Genomic DNA, 22,503 nt, shown 5'->3' with positions numbered 1-22,503 from the left:
AGGGTGATACGACTAAAGACAACGCTATTCTTTCCACAATCCCACCATATGCAGAAAATACAAATATAACAGACTCTTCATTTCTCTCCCAACAATCCTTCCGCGACTTTGCTACAGAATATCATTGCCAAATGTCTTTAAAATGGGAATGGATCAACAAACAAAAGGAAGTCAACTGTACGTGTTACTTATGGCGTAGGGAAGGGGCGTAGGGAAGGGGGGCCCAGAGGAGCCGCCCCCCCAAAGAGGTCCGACAATGTACTTTGGTACTTTAATGTTCGTAATTTTTTATATATTTTTATGTTTATATATTTTTTTGTTTGTAATTTTTCTATATGTACCTATAACAGCACTTGCCCCCCCCCCCCCAAACACACATATTGGCTACGCTACTGCTTATAGATTGGGTGGCATTATTACAGCAGAAAGAAATGTCTTCAAGGATACTTCGCCTTATCATAAATAGTGTCTCCGCATAGTGCTTCTGTTCTGAGTTGAGAAAGGTCTCATAAATGAAATGCACATTATCGAAATCCAAGCGACTATTCTTTTGTTGTCCATCGGTCCATGGGGGGAAGGGGGGCGAATACTAAGAAAGACAGAAGGTACAAATAAACTTTTTTATAATTTCTGAGAGAAATTTTAACTTATGTTTCTAGTATCAGCGACTCTCACAATTGTTGCCTGCAGCTTAATGCTCACTTTGTTAATATTTATTAGTCCATTTGTCATCATCTTCGTTTCTATCCTGAGTCGTTTTGTTCTTTTATTTATAATGACGTGTTTTCAATAGTACTTTGTTTTTTGTGTAATAATTAGTAATGGCCAACGATATAAAACCAAATGAATATTTTATCGGAAAAGAAAACTACGGAACTTGAAAGATGAGAGGCAAATGAAGGCACTAGAAAAGTTTCTTTCGACTTCTGGACAAAATTTCGAAAGCGATAATCATACAAATGTTGAGGTGAGGGAGTTATCAATACCAGTCACTGTTAATGAAGCATTTGCCAGTCAACAAAACTTTTGAACCTAAGCTAATTTTACTTGATTGCAGCAATTTAATAGGCCTGGTTAAGTTAAAATGGAATGGATACGAGTTCTTCGGCTACGGGTCTGAGTTAAATTTAATGTATTTCAAAATTTGTTTGAATACAATTAGTTTTCACGCAGTATTTGTGTATACCTCGCAAAGCTAACTGTAATCGAAAGATCATTAGGATTGTAACACTTTTTTTTTTTTTTTTTTTTTTTAGAACTCTCACTGTCAATCACAGCAGTGTATATAAATGCTCTTTCTATTAGAATAGCGTAATAATCATTACCAATTCATTCTTTCGTATTAAATTTAGATGGAGCGATATTTTAAAACAATAGTTCTAATGGCAAAGTACAGTTTTGATTATTAGTTACTCATGTTCAAGGATGCACCAATGGGGGTGGGCCGAGAGTCTGGATCCCTGAGAACTTTTAAGAAAATTAGTACAACTTCAGCGGACAGTTTTGTAGGCTACTCCGAAAAATCTTGGGTGCGCAACTGGTTGTGTATGTAGGCTACTCAATTGACAAGTTCAATGGAAACATAAAAGTCGAAACAGAACAAAACTCATGAGCTTCAAGTTTAACATTAACACGGGTTCGATTTTGACAAAGAGGTATCCTCTTATGCTTCATTCGATTATGGTAATTAGCTTAATATCGTGTTTTCTTTGTTACTGAAAAGTTCATGTTATAGAGACAATTTTCTGGCTTTCAATTTAGCAAAATCCCTTATTATTGCATCCTGTTTATTTCATTGAGTACGGTATATCATTTTCAATCACCATCAAAGTTAGTCTATTTAATTGTTCTTGAGATATAGTTCATCTCAAATAATTCTTTATTAGTTTTAGCTGATTTTTTTAATACACAACAAATGTCAAAAGTGTTTGCCTTAATCGATATTTAATTTGCCTTCAATCCATTGGCGGAACTTCGAAATCAGGTCCCGCCAGCAAAAATTCTTTTTAGGGCCCCTTAGGCATAAAACAATTCAGTCCTTTCGTGTCTCTTTCCATCATGGACATTCGAAAACAAGCAATGAGTAACACAATGTTAACACAAGCAGTGGCGCATCCAATATTTCTCTTTTGAGTAGCCTACAAAAGCAAAGTGACTTTTTGGTATCCCCTGGTCCTAGCCTATATTTTACATTTTATTACAGTTATTTTAATATTTTAAACCTATTAAAAAATGAGAGTCTACTAATGGCACATTTAGTACTACTTAAAACATACATATGATATCAATTACATTGCGATATTATTATTATTATTATTATTATTATTATTATTATTATTATTATTATTATTATTATTATTATTATTATTATTATTATTATTATTATTATTATTATTATTATTATTATTTATGTACTGATATGTATAAAGAAACACAATATCGAACTGCATTTAATGAATACTACTAATGGTGACATGATTACTGCTATGTTGTAAATTGTTTTGATATATCAATAACATTGTTTCCCCTCCACTACCACTTTAAAAGAGTAACATATACAGGGTGTTTCAAAACAACACCGACAACGTTTGGGAGGTGATTCCTCACACCAAAATAAGACAAAAAGTATAGACCAACCTGGGTGCACAAATGCTTCCTTTCGGAGTTATAGGCTGCCGAAAACACGAAAAAAAGAATGAACTTTAAAGGTCCATAACTTCAAAACTATGGGACCTACTGTAGTCGGGTCAACACTTCACTTAGGAACTAACATGTGCCCTATCTAAAAATCAATGTTCAGGAGTCCTAAGGTACTCACGCTACATTTTTTATAGAGGAAGTTTGGCTATGGACATGTAATTTCAAGTACTCACCAGCTACCTCCTGAAAATTGTTCGGAGGTATCGCAGGATTCTAAAACATGGATATTTGTATAGGACACATACTAGTTCCTAAGTGAAGTGTTGACCGGACTACGGTAGGTCCCATAGTTTTCAAGCTATGTACGTTTAAAGTTCATTTATTCATGATTTCAGCAGCCTATAACTCCGAAAGAAAGCATCTATGCACCCAGGTTGGTCTATACTTTTTGTCTTATCTTGGTGAGAGGAATCACCTCCCAAACGTTGTCGGTGTTGTTTTGAAACACCCTGGCGGCCGCGGTGGCTCAGTGGTAGAGCGTTCACCTCTGGCGCTTCGGGTCCCGCGTTCATACCCTGCACCCACCTAGTGAACTTTGTGGTGGACAAACACCGTGAGCGGGGTTCTTCCATTTCCTCCCACTTTCTTTATTCCACCATTTCATTCATCTCTCATCATCACCGTCTCCTGTAGCCTAATCGGCATAATCGTGGGACGTAAAACTCAAAAATTTTATTTCATTTCATTTTTGAAACACCCTGTATAAATTCCAATAACATTCATTGCTTGGGAAAAATTCACAAAGAACATGGCCCGCTATAAACAATAACAACTCCCCCTCCACTCTTTCTTCTACATGTCATGTCTCCATTTTTCAATAGAGCCCCATAGTAGTATGAAATTCTCTTCTTCCATGGTGGGATGGAAAAAGATTATGTAATTGACGCTACTTTACAGGAATATAAACCAAAAAGTCAGTAAAAAAACACGTTTTAAATTTTAGTTTTTCAGGCTCGTTTGGCGCCCCGTGCATTGCTCGGCCCTAGGTCAGTGCCTCGACACTGATGATGAGGTCGAAACGGCCATGTTGCAGTGGTTGTCAAATCAGGCGGTAGACTTCTATGAGGATGCACGATATGACAAATGCCTTATTATTGGTGGAAACTATGTAGAAAAGAAGACTACAGTACAGGCTTTCACGTAAGAATAAAATCGTTGCGAGAAGTGTACCTATTTTTTTTTTTTATTATCATTATTTCAAAATGGTACTTACTTAAAAATGACCCTCATATCGTCGACAGCGTCACAAACTGTCGTATCTCAGTTTTCTAAACTTTTCAGGAGAGCGATTTTTAGATTTTCACACAACTTTGATCAGCAATAACTCAAAATCTACTTTACCGAAAGGAGTGAAAATTTACCAAGTTATAACTTAAATCATAAGAAATCAATGTGGAAAGTTTTATGGAATTTGCTTGTAAAACCTTATGGAAAATTTGGCTGGAAATAGATACGACAGTTTGTGACGATGGTAATCCTCTCTTGTATGAAAGATACGACGTATATTTCTTATACTGAGAACTACATAAATAGATGAACAATCGGAATATATCGCACTTTTATTGAAAAGCTTCGTGTTTATTACACAAAATAATTTAACAAACGCTTCCTGAGATTTTTGAGGGTAAAACGAATTTCCTGAGAACACACAAGAAACACAACATAAAGAGCAGGGGCCGCGGTGGCTCAGTGGTAGAGCGTTCACTTCTAATGCTAGGGGTCCCGGGTTCGATCACAGCCCCCTCCAAGTGAACTTTGTGGTGGACAAACACCGTGTGCGTGGGTTTTCTCGGGGTTCTCCCGTTTTCTCCCACTTTCTTCATTCCACCATTTCATTCATTACTCATCATCACCGTCTCCTTTAGCCTAACCGCCATATCCGTGGGACGTAAAAGTCAAAAGATTAAGAGAAAGACAACATTAAGAGCGTACTAACCATAACATAAAATAATGCTATCAAGTTGTCATTGCCAGAATATAAAATCTTGGAAAGTAATTTGCAAATTGCATGCTTTGATATTGCACTTGACAAGGATGGCTAATGTGGTAAGTTTCTGTAAAATTGAACATGTTCAAGGTTTCGAATGATTGGAGTTGGGCCCGGACACAATGATAACGAGTCCTCGTATTTCTCTGGAGATCATTTTTGACAAGTCTGCAAAGTAGAAACTTCTATCTGTTGGATTCAATCTGCGTTCTTTTCAGGGAAATAGTTCTGTAAGTGTCATCAATATGACTTGTCTTAAACTGAATGTAGTTTGGATAGTTTTTGTTCACTTTCACTTCGCGCATTTCCGTCGAATTGATTGGATCTCCATTTTCGTCACGTCTAACTGACAGAATACAAAGAAATTGGGACAGAGATCTAGTCTCATACATCGCTTCTGTCAACACAATGAACGGTATATAGGTTATTTCTCCTTACCAGTTTAACAATCGGTTCAAGTTGCGAGGATACAAAATTACTGCCACAGTGCTTAAAAAATGTGCTTATAGCACTGTGTACTGAATCTCCCTCATTATGTCCATACCGGGATTCAAAGAATCGGAGAGAAATTTGCACCACATACCCCATCATAGCAACCAACCTAAACTCCTACTAGGTCCACCCTGTATTTCTCTAACTCACTCGTTACGGATTTTAACGCACCTACCCTATAAAGACTTCCATGTTCCAAATCCTTTTTTTTTTTTTTTACAGGATGAGGTTGTTAGCCTCACCCAAACCCCCAACTGGAGGGCCACTCCTTGTCTGTCCGCGACTGCTTATTCAGTATATTCGCAGCTAACCTCTATATCTAAGTCCTCATCCTCGATCCGCAACCTGAGGACGCCCCGTGCCGCGTAAATATATATGTATACAGCCCCGCATTGATCAAGTATAACATTCTAGCTTATAAGTTTATTTGCTTCGGCTGTTCCGAGATTAAGATATAAGTAAACTACATTAGGAACAAATGATAAAAAAAAAGTAAGTCTACCTGATGGATAACAATAAGAAACGATACAAAAAGCAATGAGTTTATTAGTACGAGACTGTATACCTACTTCTGGGCCACTTTGTAAATATAAACAAATTGATTTGAATATAGGCGTATCTTCCAGTTGCAAAACATTTGTTGCTCACAAACTGTCGTAACTCAAGATACGACTGTTTGTGAAAATGGTCTATATGCTTCATCTTAAGATACGACACAATGACGTCATCACCACCGTGAAAACAACGCACAATATATACAGATGTATCGTTTTGGGAAATTGTAGAAGTCAGTGTATGCGATCACATAGTAAAATATCTCAATTTTCGATTTTTTTGAGATACGACACTTTGGGACGCTGTCGACGATATCTTGGTCACGGGGATTAAAGTCCCGAACTTCCTCTTGCGTACGCTACTGCATTTTAGATTTGTATATTACCAATATTATTACGCTATTACGACAAGGTTCCCGCTTAGGTTTCCTAATAACTCACTTTGAATAAATAACATCTCCTCCTCCAAATTCTCCTAGCAAATTTGTAAATGGACGATCCATATTCTCTTTTTAAAGTTTTTTTAAGGTTAGCATTGTTTTTATAATCTTCTTAGAGGTTGAAGTTTTATAAGATTCTTTCTCAGCAGAGAATAATAATTCTATATGTTAAAAGGTTTCGTTACGAAGAATATGGTTAGCCAGTCAGTTGATGATATTTCGCATTTATATAGATTCATATATATAGGTTTTGTACTTTTAATATTTTGTCTTACTTTTATTTCTATAACTTAACATTAAAAAATATAACTATTAATCATATTATTAAATTTCTATGTATTTTTATCAAACGTGAATGACAGAGATTAAATATTTAAAGAAGTTTTGTGCTCATTTTTTTTCTCCCCTGACATTTAGATATGAAGTTTGACCTTATTTACACAATCAAATGTGGTGCCGCTCATCAAGTTTGAGAATTAGTTAGTTCATTTTAACTGCATTAACCTCTGTTTCTACGTTGCATTAATTACTTCTGCATTTGATGTTTGCTAATTTAGTGGACAAAATAAGCTGTTGATGTTTTGTTATCGTGTTTTTTTTCTTTTTTATGTCATAGATCTAATATTTTCAAGAAATATCTACCAGTCTGCAAACATTAGAATGAAATATAGATATTTAAAATTAAAGTTTTAAAAGATGTTAGTTTTATTGTTATTAGATCTTATTAACAATATTTTACACTAACATTTTGCAAGTGTCTTCCTTAAAGACTTGATGAAGATATACACAAGTATCAGTTTCAACGGATAGATGGTATGTTTCTCAATCTGTTTGGTGCCGGTGAAGTTTCGGCGCACCACATTTTGGAAGCTTTTCAGGTATAATTCAATACTTTACATGAAAAGACATATTTATAAAGAACAAATTTCTGAAGCCGATAGAGTTAGATGCAAAGTAATACACCTATATTTTAGGTTTACAAGTGTAGGGTTACTAGTGTAAAATCATTACAAGTCCTTTACGACGGATAAAATAAAGTGAGTGCGTATGAAAGATGAACGTATTAGAAACTATATTTGGAACGTATTAGAAACTTAGCTGTAGGTTCAATCGGAAAACGACCATTAGGAAGACCTAGGCGCAGATGGGAGGACAATATTAAGTGGATGTTGCAGTAATACGAATACAAAGTAGAAGCTGGATCCAGTTGGCTAAGGACAAAAGTCAATGGAGAACTTTTATGAACGCAGGATTTAACCACCAGGTTGCACAGGTCATAGAAATGTAATGAAATATCTAACTTTTACGTCCCACTGTTATGGCTAAAGGAGACTGTGAAGATGAGAAATGAATGAAATGGTGGAATGAAGAAAGTGGGAGGAAACGGGAGAACCCTCACACACGGTGTTTGTCCACCACAAAGCGCGAGCTAGGATCGAACCAGGCATCTCAAGTACCAGAGGTAAACCCCAAACGTTCTACCACTGAGCTACCGCGGTCTCCTCATAGGTCATAGAGTTAGTTAATACCATAATTTATTATAAAAGGAAAATCCCAGTCTGTGAGTAACGTTTAGTCACGTTCGGTGCCTGCCTGCCTTTGTTTGAAAATAGGTCGTGATTATCCTGAATATGAATGTGTTTTGATGTTTATTATTAACCCTTTAATTGCCAAGCATTGATAGCATTATCATTAAAATATTTAGTTTGCTTTTATGGTTGAACCATGTCTTTCTGATCATAATTTTGTAATTTCTGATATTTTTGTACTTCAGTTACAAAATATAGGATGAGTATGTTTATTTCAAAGCAACATTGCCATGAAACAGGTTTTATGTGCAGCTACTGAGCAGCATTGCCCTATTATGGTAAAATATCATAAGAATACTCTCAGTAATTACCAACAGTTTCGTTGAAATATTTTCCTACAGAGCAAGAAACCACATATGAAAAGAAAAAAAAAAATGAAAAAAAGAACTTTCGCGGAACGTAGGAGATAAAGCTTCTACAATAGAACTGTCCCCTGTTGATGAAGATTAGAAACTATCTAAAGAAGCGACCCGCAAATCATGTTTATGAATATTGTTTGAAAGCAACAATACCAATTAAATTATCTCTGACGTTATAATTCATGGGAATAATGCAATACAATGCGATGTTGCTTGAGTGCAACACTGCCAAATAAATAGTTAAGGATCATAGTAAATGTAAATAAGGTTGTATAATTATTATAAAACCTCCACTGATATTTATTTCATGTCAAGCACACCTGACCAACATTAACACAGTACATAACTTAAACTACAGGCAGTTGCAAGGGCGCCGATCCTGGGGGCTCATATGACGCATAGTAGGCCTACCATTAATAGACCATAACTATAATAATAGACCATAACTATATTGAGTATTAATATTTATCTAACCGCAAGTTCGTGTGCAAACTTTAGAAAAGTTAAGTATAAATGATAGAAATTTTAATTAAGGAGGATTTTAACATACAGTGTGCAATAAGCCGAGGGAAACTAAGTTATTACAATGCCATTATATTTAAAGTTTGGTAGTATGGAGGTCCAGGAACGAAATATTTGATATAATATTAAAAAAAAAAAAAAATAGGGCCTATATCGTTTACAACCTTAGGAATGCATATGAGACAAGATTTGTGGCTGTCTCGTCTCGAAAATGTGCTGTAAAAATGATGTCTCGATTTGAAAAATGTATATTTCTCTATTGGAAGAGACGTGTCCCGACTCGAATTTTGTTAGGAAAATCCTGTATCGACTCGTCTTGTGCGCATCCCTATACAACCTATGTAATCCTGGAATGCTTATATAAAATCAAGCCAAAGTAAGTTTAGTAAGAAATTAGCAGAGGATTACCAAAGTAAGCAGAGGAAGTAAGAGATTAAAGTTAGAAGTTTGTTTATAGTTTACTTAAGCTGAAAATCTGGGATGAAGCCAGAAGGTATTTCCTTACAAGAGAAGCATGTTCTACAGAACAAATATGAGGCATTCAGAGCACAAGAGAATCAGATCCAATTAGTTGTGGCTGATTTCCAAAGTTGTGAGAAAAAGATGTATAAACTTTGTAAAAATGAAATGTCATAAAATCTTGCAGTTTAACGTTCCACGATTATGCTCTTAAGGTTAAGGGAGATCATGATTCAAACAAGTGAATGAAGTGGGAAAAATTGGTGGAATGAGAATGTGGAAGGAATCGGGAGTACCCCGAGAAAACCCATGGACATGATCTCCACCAGCCGGGGATCGAACCAGGGACCCCACACTTCAGATATAAACGCTCTACTACTGAGCCACCGTCCCCCATTTTGTATAAAGTTTGTACGGTACACTTCAGTGTATAGAAAAGTTCTGTTATTTTTATTATAACAGTTATTTACAATAACAGGATATGAATCTTTTAAACTTCGAAAAGAGCTCTAGATTGAGGAGATCTTACAGGTGAAACATGTCCAAAATGCCCAAAAAGTGCACGTTTCCCTTGTGCATAGGGCGACCATATGTCCGTTTCGACCGGGCCGTTTTAGGAGCATGTCCCGACCGTCCCGTCAGTACATGAAAAAACAAGTAGTATTTGTCCCGTTTTATGCAAGGGAAAGTAGTAAGTAACAAACCCAGTATCTTTAGTTCTTGTAAAGAATTAATAATAACAAAGAGGCAAGATACTCTAAAATATTAACGATTCTAACAACAAATCTGAGAAACTATTTTCTGTGTTAGTAAGACTTTTTTTTCTTCCTAAGAGTGGTATTAATACTAAAAATATTGGAATTCGCCTCTCTGCCAGGTGAAAAATTCCGAACTCCAGTGTTCATTGTTGGAAAAAGTAATAGAAACACACAATTTGCAAGATGAAGTTGTAGGACTTTGTGCTGACAACACCAACACAACTTCGGTGGTTTCAATAGACGTTGTTAAAAAAAATGTGTGGCAAATCTGGAACAATCAAATCTGGTGGCAATCAAAACTGGATAAGGATATTTTTGGCACAGACTGTTGAGCACACATCGTACATAATTGTTTTCAAACATGTGTTGATGGTCTTCCTTATAATATTGAAAGTTTTGTAGTTAAAATGTACAAGTTTTTTCATGAATTTTATGAAAGACTAGTGAAGAATAAATCTATTCTCAAGAAGATAGATTCTTCTAAGAAATACTTCTGGCATTTTTCATTTCCAGAGTCAACTTCTCACCCAATGTAATATCAAGGATTCGAGCTAGGGCAAAGAATAAAGTGCAGGTACTTGGCATCATGTCCAACTATATTGTAAGTTAAATGCTGTATTATTTTATAGCTTAAGTGTACTAGTTATTCCTAAGGTAAACAGGAACTAATTTACGTGCTAACCTGTTTTTCATTTTTCATATTTTTTTTAGAAAACCAGAACCTGTCCCGTTTTCAGCTGAAAATTTATGGTTACCCTACTTGTGCACCGAACGCACATTTAAATATTCCCACAAGAACAAAGTAAACTAAATGTCTTGTGAACCATTTTATTTACTTTTGAGACAACAGAGAAGCACATGAATTGTCAGTTGACCTTTGACAGCCGTTCTGATATACACGAAATGCATTTTGTCGAAAGCTACAGCCTAGATTTGTTTATTGTAAATTATTATCATATAATCAAACCAATTTGAAAATGCAGATAAAAGAAATGTAACCAGTAGTAACCAGTAATGTAAAATCCAACTGTAAAACGAATTAATTTTTCAAGACTGAAAGAAACCTATTCTAAATGACACTGGTTATATAATAAATAAATAAATAAATAGAAGTTAGGACCTGACGGAAAATGGGAGCACCTATAGCAGCTGTATTACGTTATGCAATCATTTCTGTCAAATTATATGCAATGTAGATATCCAGAATAGTACCGATATGAAATCGGTAGAAGGACTAAGTAAAAAAAAAAAAAAAGTACGTAAATACCTTAAACCTAACACCTAATTTATTCCTTAAAAAATTATATATGAAACACGAGCATTTCTCCTACTTTATTTGGCACCTTTGAATTTAACATCCCACGATTATGCCCTGTAAGCTACGGCAGAGTGAATGATTATGAAAGGATCAGTGGAATGGTAATGTAAGAGAAAACGAGAAAACCCACGGACACGATATTGTTCCTCACAAACTTATTTGGCAGGGAATCGAACCAGGGACCCTACGTATCAGAGGTGAGCGCTCTACCACTGAGCCACCGTGCTCCCATTTCTCCTGCTGAAGTGCATGTAATCCAAAATCAGAGAACACTACTACGATGTATTGCGGATCCGGTGAAAAACCGAATCGGATTTGGAGAAAACCATTAACCGGGTTCGATGAAAAACGAACCGGTTTTGGAGAAAAACGAAACCGGTTTCGGTGGAGAAACCGTTCTTTTTTGAAAATTTTCAAAAACCTTTCGGTTTTTCTAAAAACAGAAAATCGAAAAACCGGTTTTTGTGCCTACCACTAATATAAACCTCTACAGTAACTCAAAATGGAGCAAATCCCGCCCTGAATCCAAAATAACGCCTCTGTATTGCATACAACGACTGGTGGCCTATATTTACTTTGGATGATGACATTATTTAAATTTCCCCACTGATTGTACTCCAATCTTTTCTTTAAATGCCTCCATATTTGTATGAAAGACTCAGGACTGAATCTCTCCTTTAATATGGAGTGACTAAAATGGCAGTCTCTTTTATTATTTATTAGTAAGACATACAATCCTAGTTCAGAATAGATATACAAAGACAAAATTGTAAGAGTGCTTAAGATCAATATTATACAGGTATTGGATACAGCCTTTATATCAAACCGGCCATTTTGTTGTACCAGTGGCGTACGCAAAATTTCGTCAATTACGGAAGGTTCAAGCACTCAATATCACATTCTTTCAGGACAAGTACGGTTTTTATATATACCTTAATGTAGAATACTAAATGATTATTTTCCCGCAATATCTTGCTCAAGAGGGTTTAAATCCTGAATTTCTCTTTATGTACACCACTGTGTTTTATGAGACACACAGCAAAGATGCAGAAAGACTTTTGTTGTTGATACTTATCGCCCAGTATTTTCTGTATAATGTGTTATCTCTTTTGACAGTATAATGACACGTTTGATGCTTTTTAATGCCTAATGCTAATGCTTTTTAATGTCTATCATCATTTATTTGTTCATTTAATATCTCCATTGTTGACAATGCATCAAAAGCACATTATCAAAGGCATAAACAAGTATGCAGTCCATTTCTGAACATATGTAACACCACGGATGCTTACAGCAGAGACGTCATTTCAGACTTCGCTTGAGGGGGGCAAGAGCACGACCGACATAAGATTTTCACGTTTTGTTCTAATATATTAGTAGACAATCTATTAAAGTATATGTATTCCTCAAACTCTTGGGGGGTCAATCGCCCCCTCCTCCCCCCTAAATGACGCCCCTGGCTTACAGGTAGGCTATAGAACGCAGGTTGTTCATAGGATTTTTTTTGGGGGGGTGGGTATATAATGTTTTTATTGAAAATTACTCAATCGAACTTGAATTATACCATAGACTGCTTTTAAGAACGCTAAATTGAATACAATTTATTCTACAAGCCATGTTATCTTCGTTAAGCCAGAACCAAATCCGGTCTTCTCTATTAGTATTCTTAAGGGGAGGGGAAGGAGGGAGAAGAACTTGAGATTTGGGGGATAGTGCCAAAGCGCTTGGGGGATGTCAACCATGGCTTTCAAAGGAAGAGCAAGGCGGAGACAGAGTCCTCCCTGGCTCACGAGAACAACTTAAATTTCATAAGATGTTCATAATAAAAATAATAATACAAAAAATTACCAAAGGTAATATATCAACCAGGAAGATGCCCCCCTTAGAAAATTTTTTTCGGGCGCTTATGATGTCAACTGCTGAGTAACGTATTATATTTGTGATGTTAAGATTAAAGAATAGAAAGTACTTAGATATTTGACTTGTATCCTTGCAAGAAAAGGAAAGTATTATAATAGGTGTAAAATAAATGAATGTCCTAAATTTAAATTTGTTTCTAGAATGATGTACGATAAAGTGGCTATCTACACCTGTGGTCGAAACGGGAATAGCAGTACTAGCGGTATGCTAAGACCGTAAAATGGAAAGAGAAAGAACACGACCGAAATGAATTTATGTTTATATAAATATTGTTCATTAAAATCTATCTTCTGCGTTCAATTCACTTAATACATTATCAAGTGATTAAACGCACACTAGAACATTATTTTAACACAGTATAGCTAATGTGCATTTTTACAGTTGTTGGCATCGTAATTTACAACTGCAGTATGCCATATCAGCTCTAGATCCAATCAAATCACATCATTGTTTTCCATTATTACTGAAGAAAATTTTCAGTATTGCAGGCGAAACGAACACTATTTTGTGCCTTATAATATGAACATCGAATGAGCTTAAGACGATTAGATATTAGTATATTGCATTCCTGTGTATTGCATTTACGTATATAAATAGCCAAGAATTGTGGGAAGATGTCTGAATACTAAGTAGCCGACTCTTTTACTAATCTTTAATACAAGTTTCCTACTATAAAACATTTTAATTTGAAATCTTTTATTTTGATACTTTGATTTTTAAGTAAAATAATTCGACGTCAGTCTCAAGTTCCTTTCCGTAACAATTTAAGTGTTATAGATATCGATTTGATACAGGCAATATCTAAAATGCCATCTTGGTTGCAATTTGTACAAACTGTAACACTGTACAGTAACTGTATAATTTGATACAATTGACGTGGATACAGCTTATAAAAACATTGGCTGTCGACATGGATTTACATACGTAATACAAATACACCTTTTGCAGGAGTTTATAGAATAGAATATCCATTGACGTAAAAGGAACAGTTACTGGCAATGTTGGTGAATTACGAAATATTCTGTGATAACCTATTGCATGTTAAGAATATGATTCCCTAAGAAAATAAGATGGCGCTGTGATAATAAGTTCGTAATCAACGGAGTTTTTAAAACAATTTTTATTCGGAAACACTTTACATTTTTTGACAAATTTATTTCTGAAGTGAATTTATTTTATGAAATGATAACCAGTGTCAGACCGTTTGTACTTTGTAACAACAGACCACTGAAGAAATACTTAGTGTCAAAACAGGCGATTTCGGCTTAGACGGCGCCATATTGTTTGCAGTATAAACTGCAAATTGTAGAATTAATTTACCTATCAAAACAATTTAATATACAACAATTTTCACTGTTTTGGTCGAAAAAGCTTTATAGCAGCGACCGTAGTATTACCCATTGTTGTACACCTCTGTTGTATAGCTGTACAGTTCTGCTGTGATCTGTTTTAATTTAGATAGAAACAATCAGCGTTTCTTTCAGAAAAAAAAAGTTCCGGACTGCACACTTAGTTTTCGGAGGAGCACATATTATTTTCACACGGTACTATTTCATTTATTATTATATTATAGACGTATTATTTTGGTCTTCTCCGGGGCTCTACTCTCAGAGCTCAGGGAAGGGGGACAGTGCCCCCCCAAAAACATCAGAAGAAACACTGGAGATAATAATTATGATTAATTATTTGAGCTGGTACTCGTTGTTCCCACGGGAAAAATAGGTTTATGGAAAAAAAAATTAAAATGTATATTTAAAACCCTTAGGATGCATATTTAAATCGAAAAGAAACGATAAAAAAAAAAAATGAAAAACCCCTTTATTGCCTTAAGATACAAATTTCAGTCAAAGTGTACTGATAAAAACCTGGGTCAACCAAAGTGTTGACTATGTTCCAAAATTCTATGTAGTCCTAGTTTAGGTATACACATTTACATTCGTGATATATTCACATCTTTCAACGGGAATTTCACTCTTAGAAAGTTAGATATTTTTTTAAAGGGAGAAGTTGCATTACTAGGTACAGAATCACTTTAATAGGGCTTACCTATTATGCTTATAAATACAGCGTGGTGACTTACATCATAAAAGGTACAGTGCAAACTACATTTTTACTCTCTGAATATTTCGTGACAATGGCTAGATCTAGGCATAAAATGGTTAAATTGATAACACCATGCCGCTTATTTTGTAACACGATATTGACCATGGCCGCCCGCAATGGGGGCAAGGACAGTTGCCCTTCCCTCTAATTTTTCAAAAGGTATTTAGTTCTTGGAAATAGCTACATGTCAAGACAGACTAATTTGCTTGCCTATATACTATAGAATATGCGAAGACAGACTAATTTGCTTACTTGCATACAACGACGCAAGTAGGCTAGTTGTTGCCCGGGGCAAGAACTCACCTTAGCGCTTCCCCTGACCAACCAAACCTAAACGCTCCCCGATTACACCTGATATCGGTATTACACAATAATTCTCCTATTCCATTTTTTCTTCCAGTACATAATTTAATATTTAGTGTAATATAAAATACCAAACTAATTAGTATTTGACTGCCAAAACCTGAGAATATGCTTGAAGTATTCTTATTCATAATAACTGCAAATCACAATGTTTTTGGAATTATATCGAGATGTGCATATGTGTAGAATGAATCAAGTGTTTGTTGGTTCAAAATAGAATATTTAATTATGGCAAACAATCAAGCTCTTCTCCCGAGTAGTATACTCGGACATTTTGCAAATCTCTTAAATCATAAACACAAAAAAACTGGAACTAAAATTTAACTTTGCGGGCTCTTTTCGCTATAAAGGTTTTTAGAATGTCCTGAAAAGATAGTTTTGAAACTAGCTTATGCTCTATGGATATGATTCTAAGATCCTGTTGTTGTCCTGTTAAGTTTCTGATTTTTTTTTTTTTAAATAATGTTTAGTTTGCTAAAACTCCCTTCCTTGCCTCATAGTAAAAATAAATATTTGCCCAGTTTCGCGCCCCTCCAATCCGGCGCCCGGGGCATAAGCCCCGTTTGCCCCCTTGTTAAGTCACTTTCTGCATACTATAGTACGTGTCAAGACAGATTAATTTGCTAACTAGCATATAATAGTACATGTCAAAACAGACTAATATGCTTACTCAGATGTTATAGTAGTGCATGTCAAGACAGACTTTTCTTTTTGCTTGCTCACATACTATAGTGCTGTTTACTGTAGTTACAGTAATAAAGATATGTGTGTACATAATATAATGTATTACGTGCAGATCTACTTTCAACTGTGTATATTCACGATTGTGGTTCTGTGTCGGTCTTTTGACCCCCTCCCCGAGAATCAACATTTTGCCCTCCCTTGTTTAAAAAAATCGTGCGGGCGTCTCTGATAGGCCTATGTCGATTGCTGCTGACATACCAATGTAGCCAGCTTGATCTTACTAAATTTTGTTCTTCGGGAAACTAGAATGGCTACTAATTTTTTTAAAAAAAATCTTACCTCCCCTTCCCGTATTACTGTATATGCCTATATTAGTGATAGTGGCGATATAAGGTTTACTTACTACATTCTTTTTTTCTTACATCTCTATGAGGAGTAACAAAAGAAAACTTACCACTTCAGTCCTAGCTCAGTAAAAAAAATGTAATAACTATTCAAAATCACACTAATAACACAAGCGATAAAGTGACCAATAAAGACATAACAATTTGCTCAAAACTGACGGACGACAACAAAAGTGTTGATGATCCAATAACCGTGTACTCGATATTTCTTCTGTACATGTTTCGCTAGCCTTTGCACAGAAAAAACGAAACGAAGCAATTGCTTTAGTCCCGGGTGTTGAAATGCAAGTGATCAGAACATATTATAATCAGGACAAATCTAAGACTGCGACTGGACCGCTACGTAAGTTGACGTTTAACTGATAACAGAACTGGCTTTAGGCTAAAGGTTATGACCTTGCTATCTAAAAATAAAAAGAAACGAAACACGCTATCAGTTAAACCAACTAAATTATAACAGTAAGAGAGAAGAAAAAAATGCCCTAAAACTTGGCACTGTTCTTAGTATTACGAAAGTTTTTTCTTTACAACATACTTCCATATTTTTTTCTTGTTTAGAACATTAAAAAAACTTATTTGAAGTTGATAATGAAACGTGTGATTCTGACGTTCGATTTGGTGGGTATCTGTATTTACAGCATGTGCACTGAAATTGTGACACTTACTGTTCGGTGACTTTTCTGGATGTTCCAAGATTTTTCTGCAAACCGGTACGGTAATGCACATTTCTCTGTTAGTTTACATAATTGTAAAATACGTTTTCTTTTCTTTATAATGTACAGGAGTATAATCAGAAGCAGAGGCGGCTTCTGAGGGAAATCACATATTGGTAAAAAGAAAAGATTTATCGCTTCAAACTCAGGGAAGAAAAGTTAGCCTGTGTACTAATTGTTATATCTATATGCAAGAAGTACTAGTTTGAAGTAATTAAACTTTATTTTCTTTTACTGATGAGACTTCTCTCACGAGTCTGGACCAGTGTACAGCGGGCGACACTTCTAAATGGTACAGCCATATGGAGATTTACGGCTAAGGTGTACTATTTAGAAGTGTCACCCGCTGTACCATATGTTCTGCAACACGTGCAGTTGCACGGGGCAGTTGGGGTGGCAAAATCTATCATAACTGTATTATTTAAAATAAATATATTTTTTTTTTGTCGAAAACAAACTTCATGGTGATAGTTAAATTTTTCTAAGCTGACTATTTATTTGAATACTACACTCATAAATCATATTCAGGTCGCATTAGTTTAAGGTCACATGGAGAGTGCTAAAGCAAATGGTCAAATAAATCCCAGCATGATTTTTTTTTTGATTGCTGTCAAATACAAGAACTCAATTCTCAAACAGTAGTGAACACCTGTTCCACTTAGTTATTTATCACAGTTTTGATTTATCACAGTTCAAAAACTAGTCTTGTCTTTATCATAAACAAGTTCCTTATCATTGAAGCTGGAAATAAGTTTACTTTTTAAATTTTAACAGATGTAGAAGGAAAATCAAGGAATGCAGACAAAAGAGCTAGTTGCACTGGAATTATAAACAGATGTATTGAGATTGAAGCTCGATATTGAATTCTATAAAAAAGATACCATCTTTCCTCTGCAGATGCGTTTGGTTTATCTTTCGCTAGCATAATAGATTATTATTTAAAGAGAAAGAAAACAGATACAGTGAGATTGCATTTGCGCTGTTTAGACGTTTCTGAGTGCCAATGTTTTACCTCCCTTTCGTTTTCAAGATGCATACTTAAAATCGTGGCTTTTAAGATTTCTTCTTTGTAGAGAAAAGGATGGGACGGCAAATGATGCTATTGCACAGGGCGGCAAATTTCCTAGGGCCGGCTCTGGGTAACCATAATTTCAACAGCTAAAAGTAGGACACTTTTTTATGGTAAAAAGTAAAAATCTTGCAGAAAAAATTTGTTTTGCACTAAATTAATAATTTCACACTAAAATTCCAGTACACAGAATTTATTGTGCAGTTGGAACATAATAAAGTAGTTTTATATAATTAACAGATAATTTTATTGTAATGAAACTTAATTATGTTTTTTCTAGTGACAAAAAGAATCTGAACTAGTTTAATCTTTTGAATAATCGGGACAATATTTTACGTTCTCAAACCGGGACAATTCCGATTAATCGCGAAGTGTGGTCTTCATAACTATTTCACATTAATTATACTGTGTTCTGCCGTCCTAAGCGAAAAGACCTTAACTCCACATTTTTCAAAAATCGAGATATTGGTATGGGAATGTTCGTAGTACAATTCTGCATCTATCTAAAGTGAAATTAACGTGGTTTGACCAATAGGTAGGGGGTAATGACGTCATGAGTGTTTACCTTATGTTCAAAACTGTAACAGAAAGTAAGCAAAAAGAGCTTAACCGGCAAATCATAAACAAAAATATTTAACTGTATTACCACATAAATCTTAAATCGTGAAAATATATTTAATAAAGTTTTATTTGAAATACAACAAATTTGAACGTACAGCCTAAGCCAAAACGCGTTTTGCTTATTTTCTCGAAAGTATGTGAAATGGAGATAAGGCCTTTCCGCTTAGCAGGGCAGTATTATCATAATGGAAACCTTGATGGGGGCTTTCTCCCAGAAAATGTTGTCCACGGTGGCACAATTGAAAGGTAAGAAGGTTGGTCTGGGACACTGCTTGCTAAACTTAGTTAGATTGTGAGTTTAGTGCCCTATTCAGCAATGAGGTTATATAAGATGTGGACTCTCAGCTTAAAATGGAATCCGAACCACATGAACTATCGACGGAAATCAAATTCCTGTCTCCCATGACAAAGACGCTTATGCTATCCACATAGCCCCGAAGGAGTTTACTGTTTGCTAAAGAAAGTGGTCTACACAGAAACTGACATGTAATCGCAATTATCTTACCTCCTGGCTGAGGCTTTGGCCAACTCTGGACGGCGGAGGGAGGAAAACCTCCCTGAAGTAAGCCTAGAAGAAACACTGGATGTATATTATACAGGGTGTTTCAAAACAACCGACAACGTTTAGGAGGTGATTCCTGACAACAAGATAAGACAGCAAGTATAGACCAACCTTGGTGCACAAATGCTTTCTTTCGAAGTTATAGGCTGCCGAAAACTAAAAAAAAAAAATAAATGAAAGTTATAGGTCCATAGCTCCAATACTATGGGACCTACCGTAGTTGGATTAAGACTTCACATAGAAACTAGTACTTGCCCTATCCAAATATCAATGTTTCGGTATTAAGGTACTTCCCAACATTTTTTTATAGAGGTAGTTTGGCTACTCGCATATAATTTGAAGTACTCCCTAACTACCTGTATAAAAATTGTTGCGGAAGTACCGCAGGATTCTAAAACATGGATATTTGGATAGAGCACATACTAGTTCCTTAGTGAAGTCTTGACCCGACTACAGCAGGTCTCATGGTATTGGAGCTATGGACCTTTAAAGTTCATTTTTTCAAGTTTTCGGCAGCCTATAACTCCGAAAGGAAGCATTTGTGCACCCAGGTTGGTCTATACTTTTTGTCTTATCTTGGTGTTAGGAATCACCTTCCAAACGTTGTCGGTGTTGTTATGAAACACCCTGTATACTTCAATGTCAATTTCATTTTTAAGTGGAAACGTCTAATTTTTCATACAAGTTTAAGATAATTTTTTAAGGTAATATAATAGTTATCTTAGCCCTGTGCGATACTGGAACTGCGTATAAGGAAATGAACAAGATTTTGAACTCTATCATGGAACACACAAAAATGAATAAAAATGCTGGTAAAATTTGGATGTGAAATAAGATAGTTTCTTATAGTGCATACTATACATAAAAAAAAATCGAGTTTCGTTTCACAGTAGTGAAACTATGGTAGACTTACAAACTATTCGAAATAATATTGAAACAGTTCAATATCTCCCGGATGCAATGGGGAAATAATGTAAAATGGAACCTGATAGGTAGTAAATTTCTACTACTTCCGGTTTTAATAGAAAGACACAGGAAAAAGTATCGAATCTTTTTAGATATCGTGGAACCAATTCAGGTGCGTATCCATAGGAGGTCCATTGGCCCGGATCCACCCCCAACGCTTCCTAACTCAACATACTTGTACACATTGTCAATAAAATTATGTTTAATAGGGAAATAATTGATGTAACATGAAAATGTGATCATACACATCATTTCTACTTGCTCTCTTATAAAAACAATCTAGTTTTATATTTTTTTTCCTGAAAATATAGCTGGAACTATTTTACAATTACTTACCGTCTTTTCGGATGCAGAATAATACCCCTTCAATATACATAGACGTAGTATGTAGAATTGAATCTCTCCCAACAAAAAATTTTGGGTTCGCGCCTGAATCGATTCAATATAACTATCAACGTTGAAGGCGGAAATGGTTGATTTCTACAAATTCGGTATATATATACAGGGGTTGGACAAAAAAATCTAAAACGTTTGCAAAAGTGTGAAAATCATGCATAGCATGGTGTGAGACCTCCTTTTGCGTCCAAAACAGCTTGGATCCGACGTGGAATGGACGTATAGAGCTCCTAAATCGTGGTGTGTGGAATTTTGTACCATTGTTCCTCCGAAACATGCTCCAGTTCCTTAAGGATACTGGTGGAGGGTAATGAGACCGAACACGCCTTTCTAACTCAGACCACAATGGCTCAATAATGTTCAGGTCTGGTGATTGTGAGACTCAGAGGAGGTGTGATAGCTCCTGGTCATGCTTCTCAAACCATGATTTCACCGTTTTTGCAGCGTGACAGGATGCTAAATCATCTTGGTAGATGCCATCACCATCAGAGAACAATATTTGGGCCATGGGTAGAACCTGGTCCCCCAAAATGGCCTCATACGCCTTAAAATTCATCATTCCACGCAGAGCTATGATGGGACCCGCAGAAAACCACGATATCACTGCCCATACTTTAACGAAACCACCCCCATGCTTTACAGTTGGGAGCAGACAATCTGTATCATAGGCTTGCGACGGTGTTCTCCATACGTAAACACGTCCGGTTGTTGGAAACAAGGTAAAGATCGATTCATCGGACCACATTACGTGTTTTCACTTTTCATGAGTCCACGCCTTGTGGTCCTTGCACCACTCGATACGCCTCTTCGTATTTACTGCTGTGACCAGGGGTTTGGCGATAGCGGCGCTACCATGAATTTTCATTTTATGAAGTTCCCATACCACTGTTTTCGATGAAACCGGGTTCTGTAGGCCGGAATTGAGTTCAGACGTAATTTTCATTGCAGTGGCCTTCTTTTTAGCTGCTACTATCCGTTTTAAACCCCTCCGGTCCCTATCTGACAGGATTGTCTTTCGACCACTGTTGTGCTTTGCAAACGTTGTTTGCCCATGAATTGTGTATGCCCTCGTGACATTGGACACAGTGCCTTTCGGTATCCTCACAATGTTCGCCACTTTTGCCACTGAAGCTCCAACCAGACGGTCACCAAGAATCATGCCTCTTTGGAAGTCTGTCAGGTCACCCATTTTACCGCACCACTTTCACACCACTACACTCACAGGTGAACTGGTTACTGCTGACGGAAGAGGAAGGTCCACATGAGACATTGAAAACAAACAAACAAACAAACAAACAAACAAAAAAAAAAAACGATCGGCAACTGCAACATGTGTTGTACAGTGGAGGGCCAAACTTACGTGTCCTGTATGAAGTGTTTTTAGATTATTTTGTCAATTCCCTGTATATATATATACGAGGGGCGTAATACGAGGGGCATTCAATAAGTAAAGAGACAAATTGCTATAGCCCAATAAAGATTTATTTCAATCTTTCAAAACTAAGGCTATTTTTCAATATAATC

The 22,503-nt window shown here is 35.9% G+C and overlaps 1 protein-coding gene and 1 long non-coding RNA gene across 3 annotated transcripts in view; one reads left to right on the top strand and one right to left on the bottom strand.

The window, feature by feature from the left end:
• Bcat (Branched chain amino acid transaminase) overlaps positions 1-16,991 on the bottom strand; it is a 111,764-nt gene extending 94,773 nt beyond the window's left edge. Inside the window, exon 1 of one of the 2 annotated variants that reach the window (XM_081737884.1) lies at positions 16,703-16,991. The gene's annotated coding sequence lies outside the window, so the exon portion shown is untranslated. The remainder of the gene's footprint in view (positions 1-16,702) is intronic. The other variant, XM_081737886.1, reaches the window with a different exon arrangement.
• A 222-nt stretch (positions 16,992-17,213) lies between these two features.
• The window catches only part of LOC145669643 (uncharacterized), a 62,032-nt gene continuing 56,742 nt past the window's right edge, over positions 17,214-22,503 (top strand). Inside the window, exon 1 of the long non-coding RNA XR_014128223.1 lies at positions 17,214-17,362. This is a non-coding gene — a long non-coding RNA (uncharacterized LOC145669643). The remainder of the gene's footprint in view (positions 17,363-22,503) is intronic.

Source organism: Thermobia domestica, chromosome 14, assembly GCF_964235325.1.
Source record: "Thermobia domestica chromosome 14, izTheDome1.hap1.1, whole genome shotgun sequence".
Classification (NCBI taxonomy): Eukaryota; Metazoa; Arthropoda; class Insecta; order Zygentoma; family Lepismatidae; genus Thermobia; species Thermobia domestica.
This window is presented reverse-complemented; position numbering and strand designations above follow the sequence as displayed.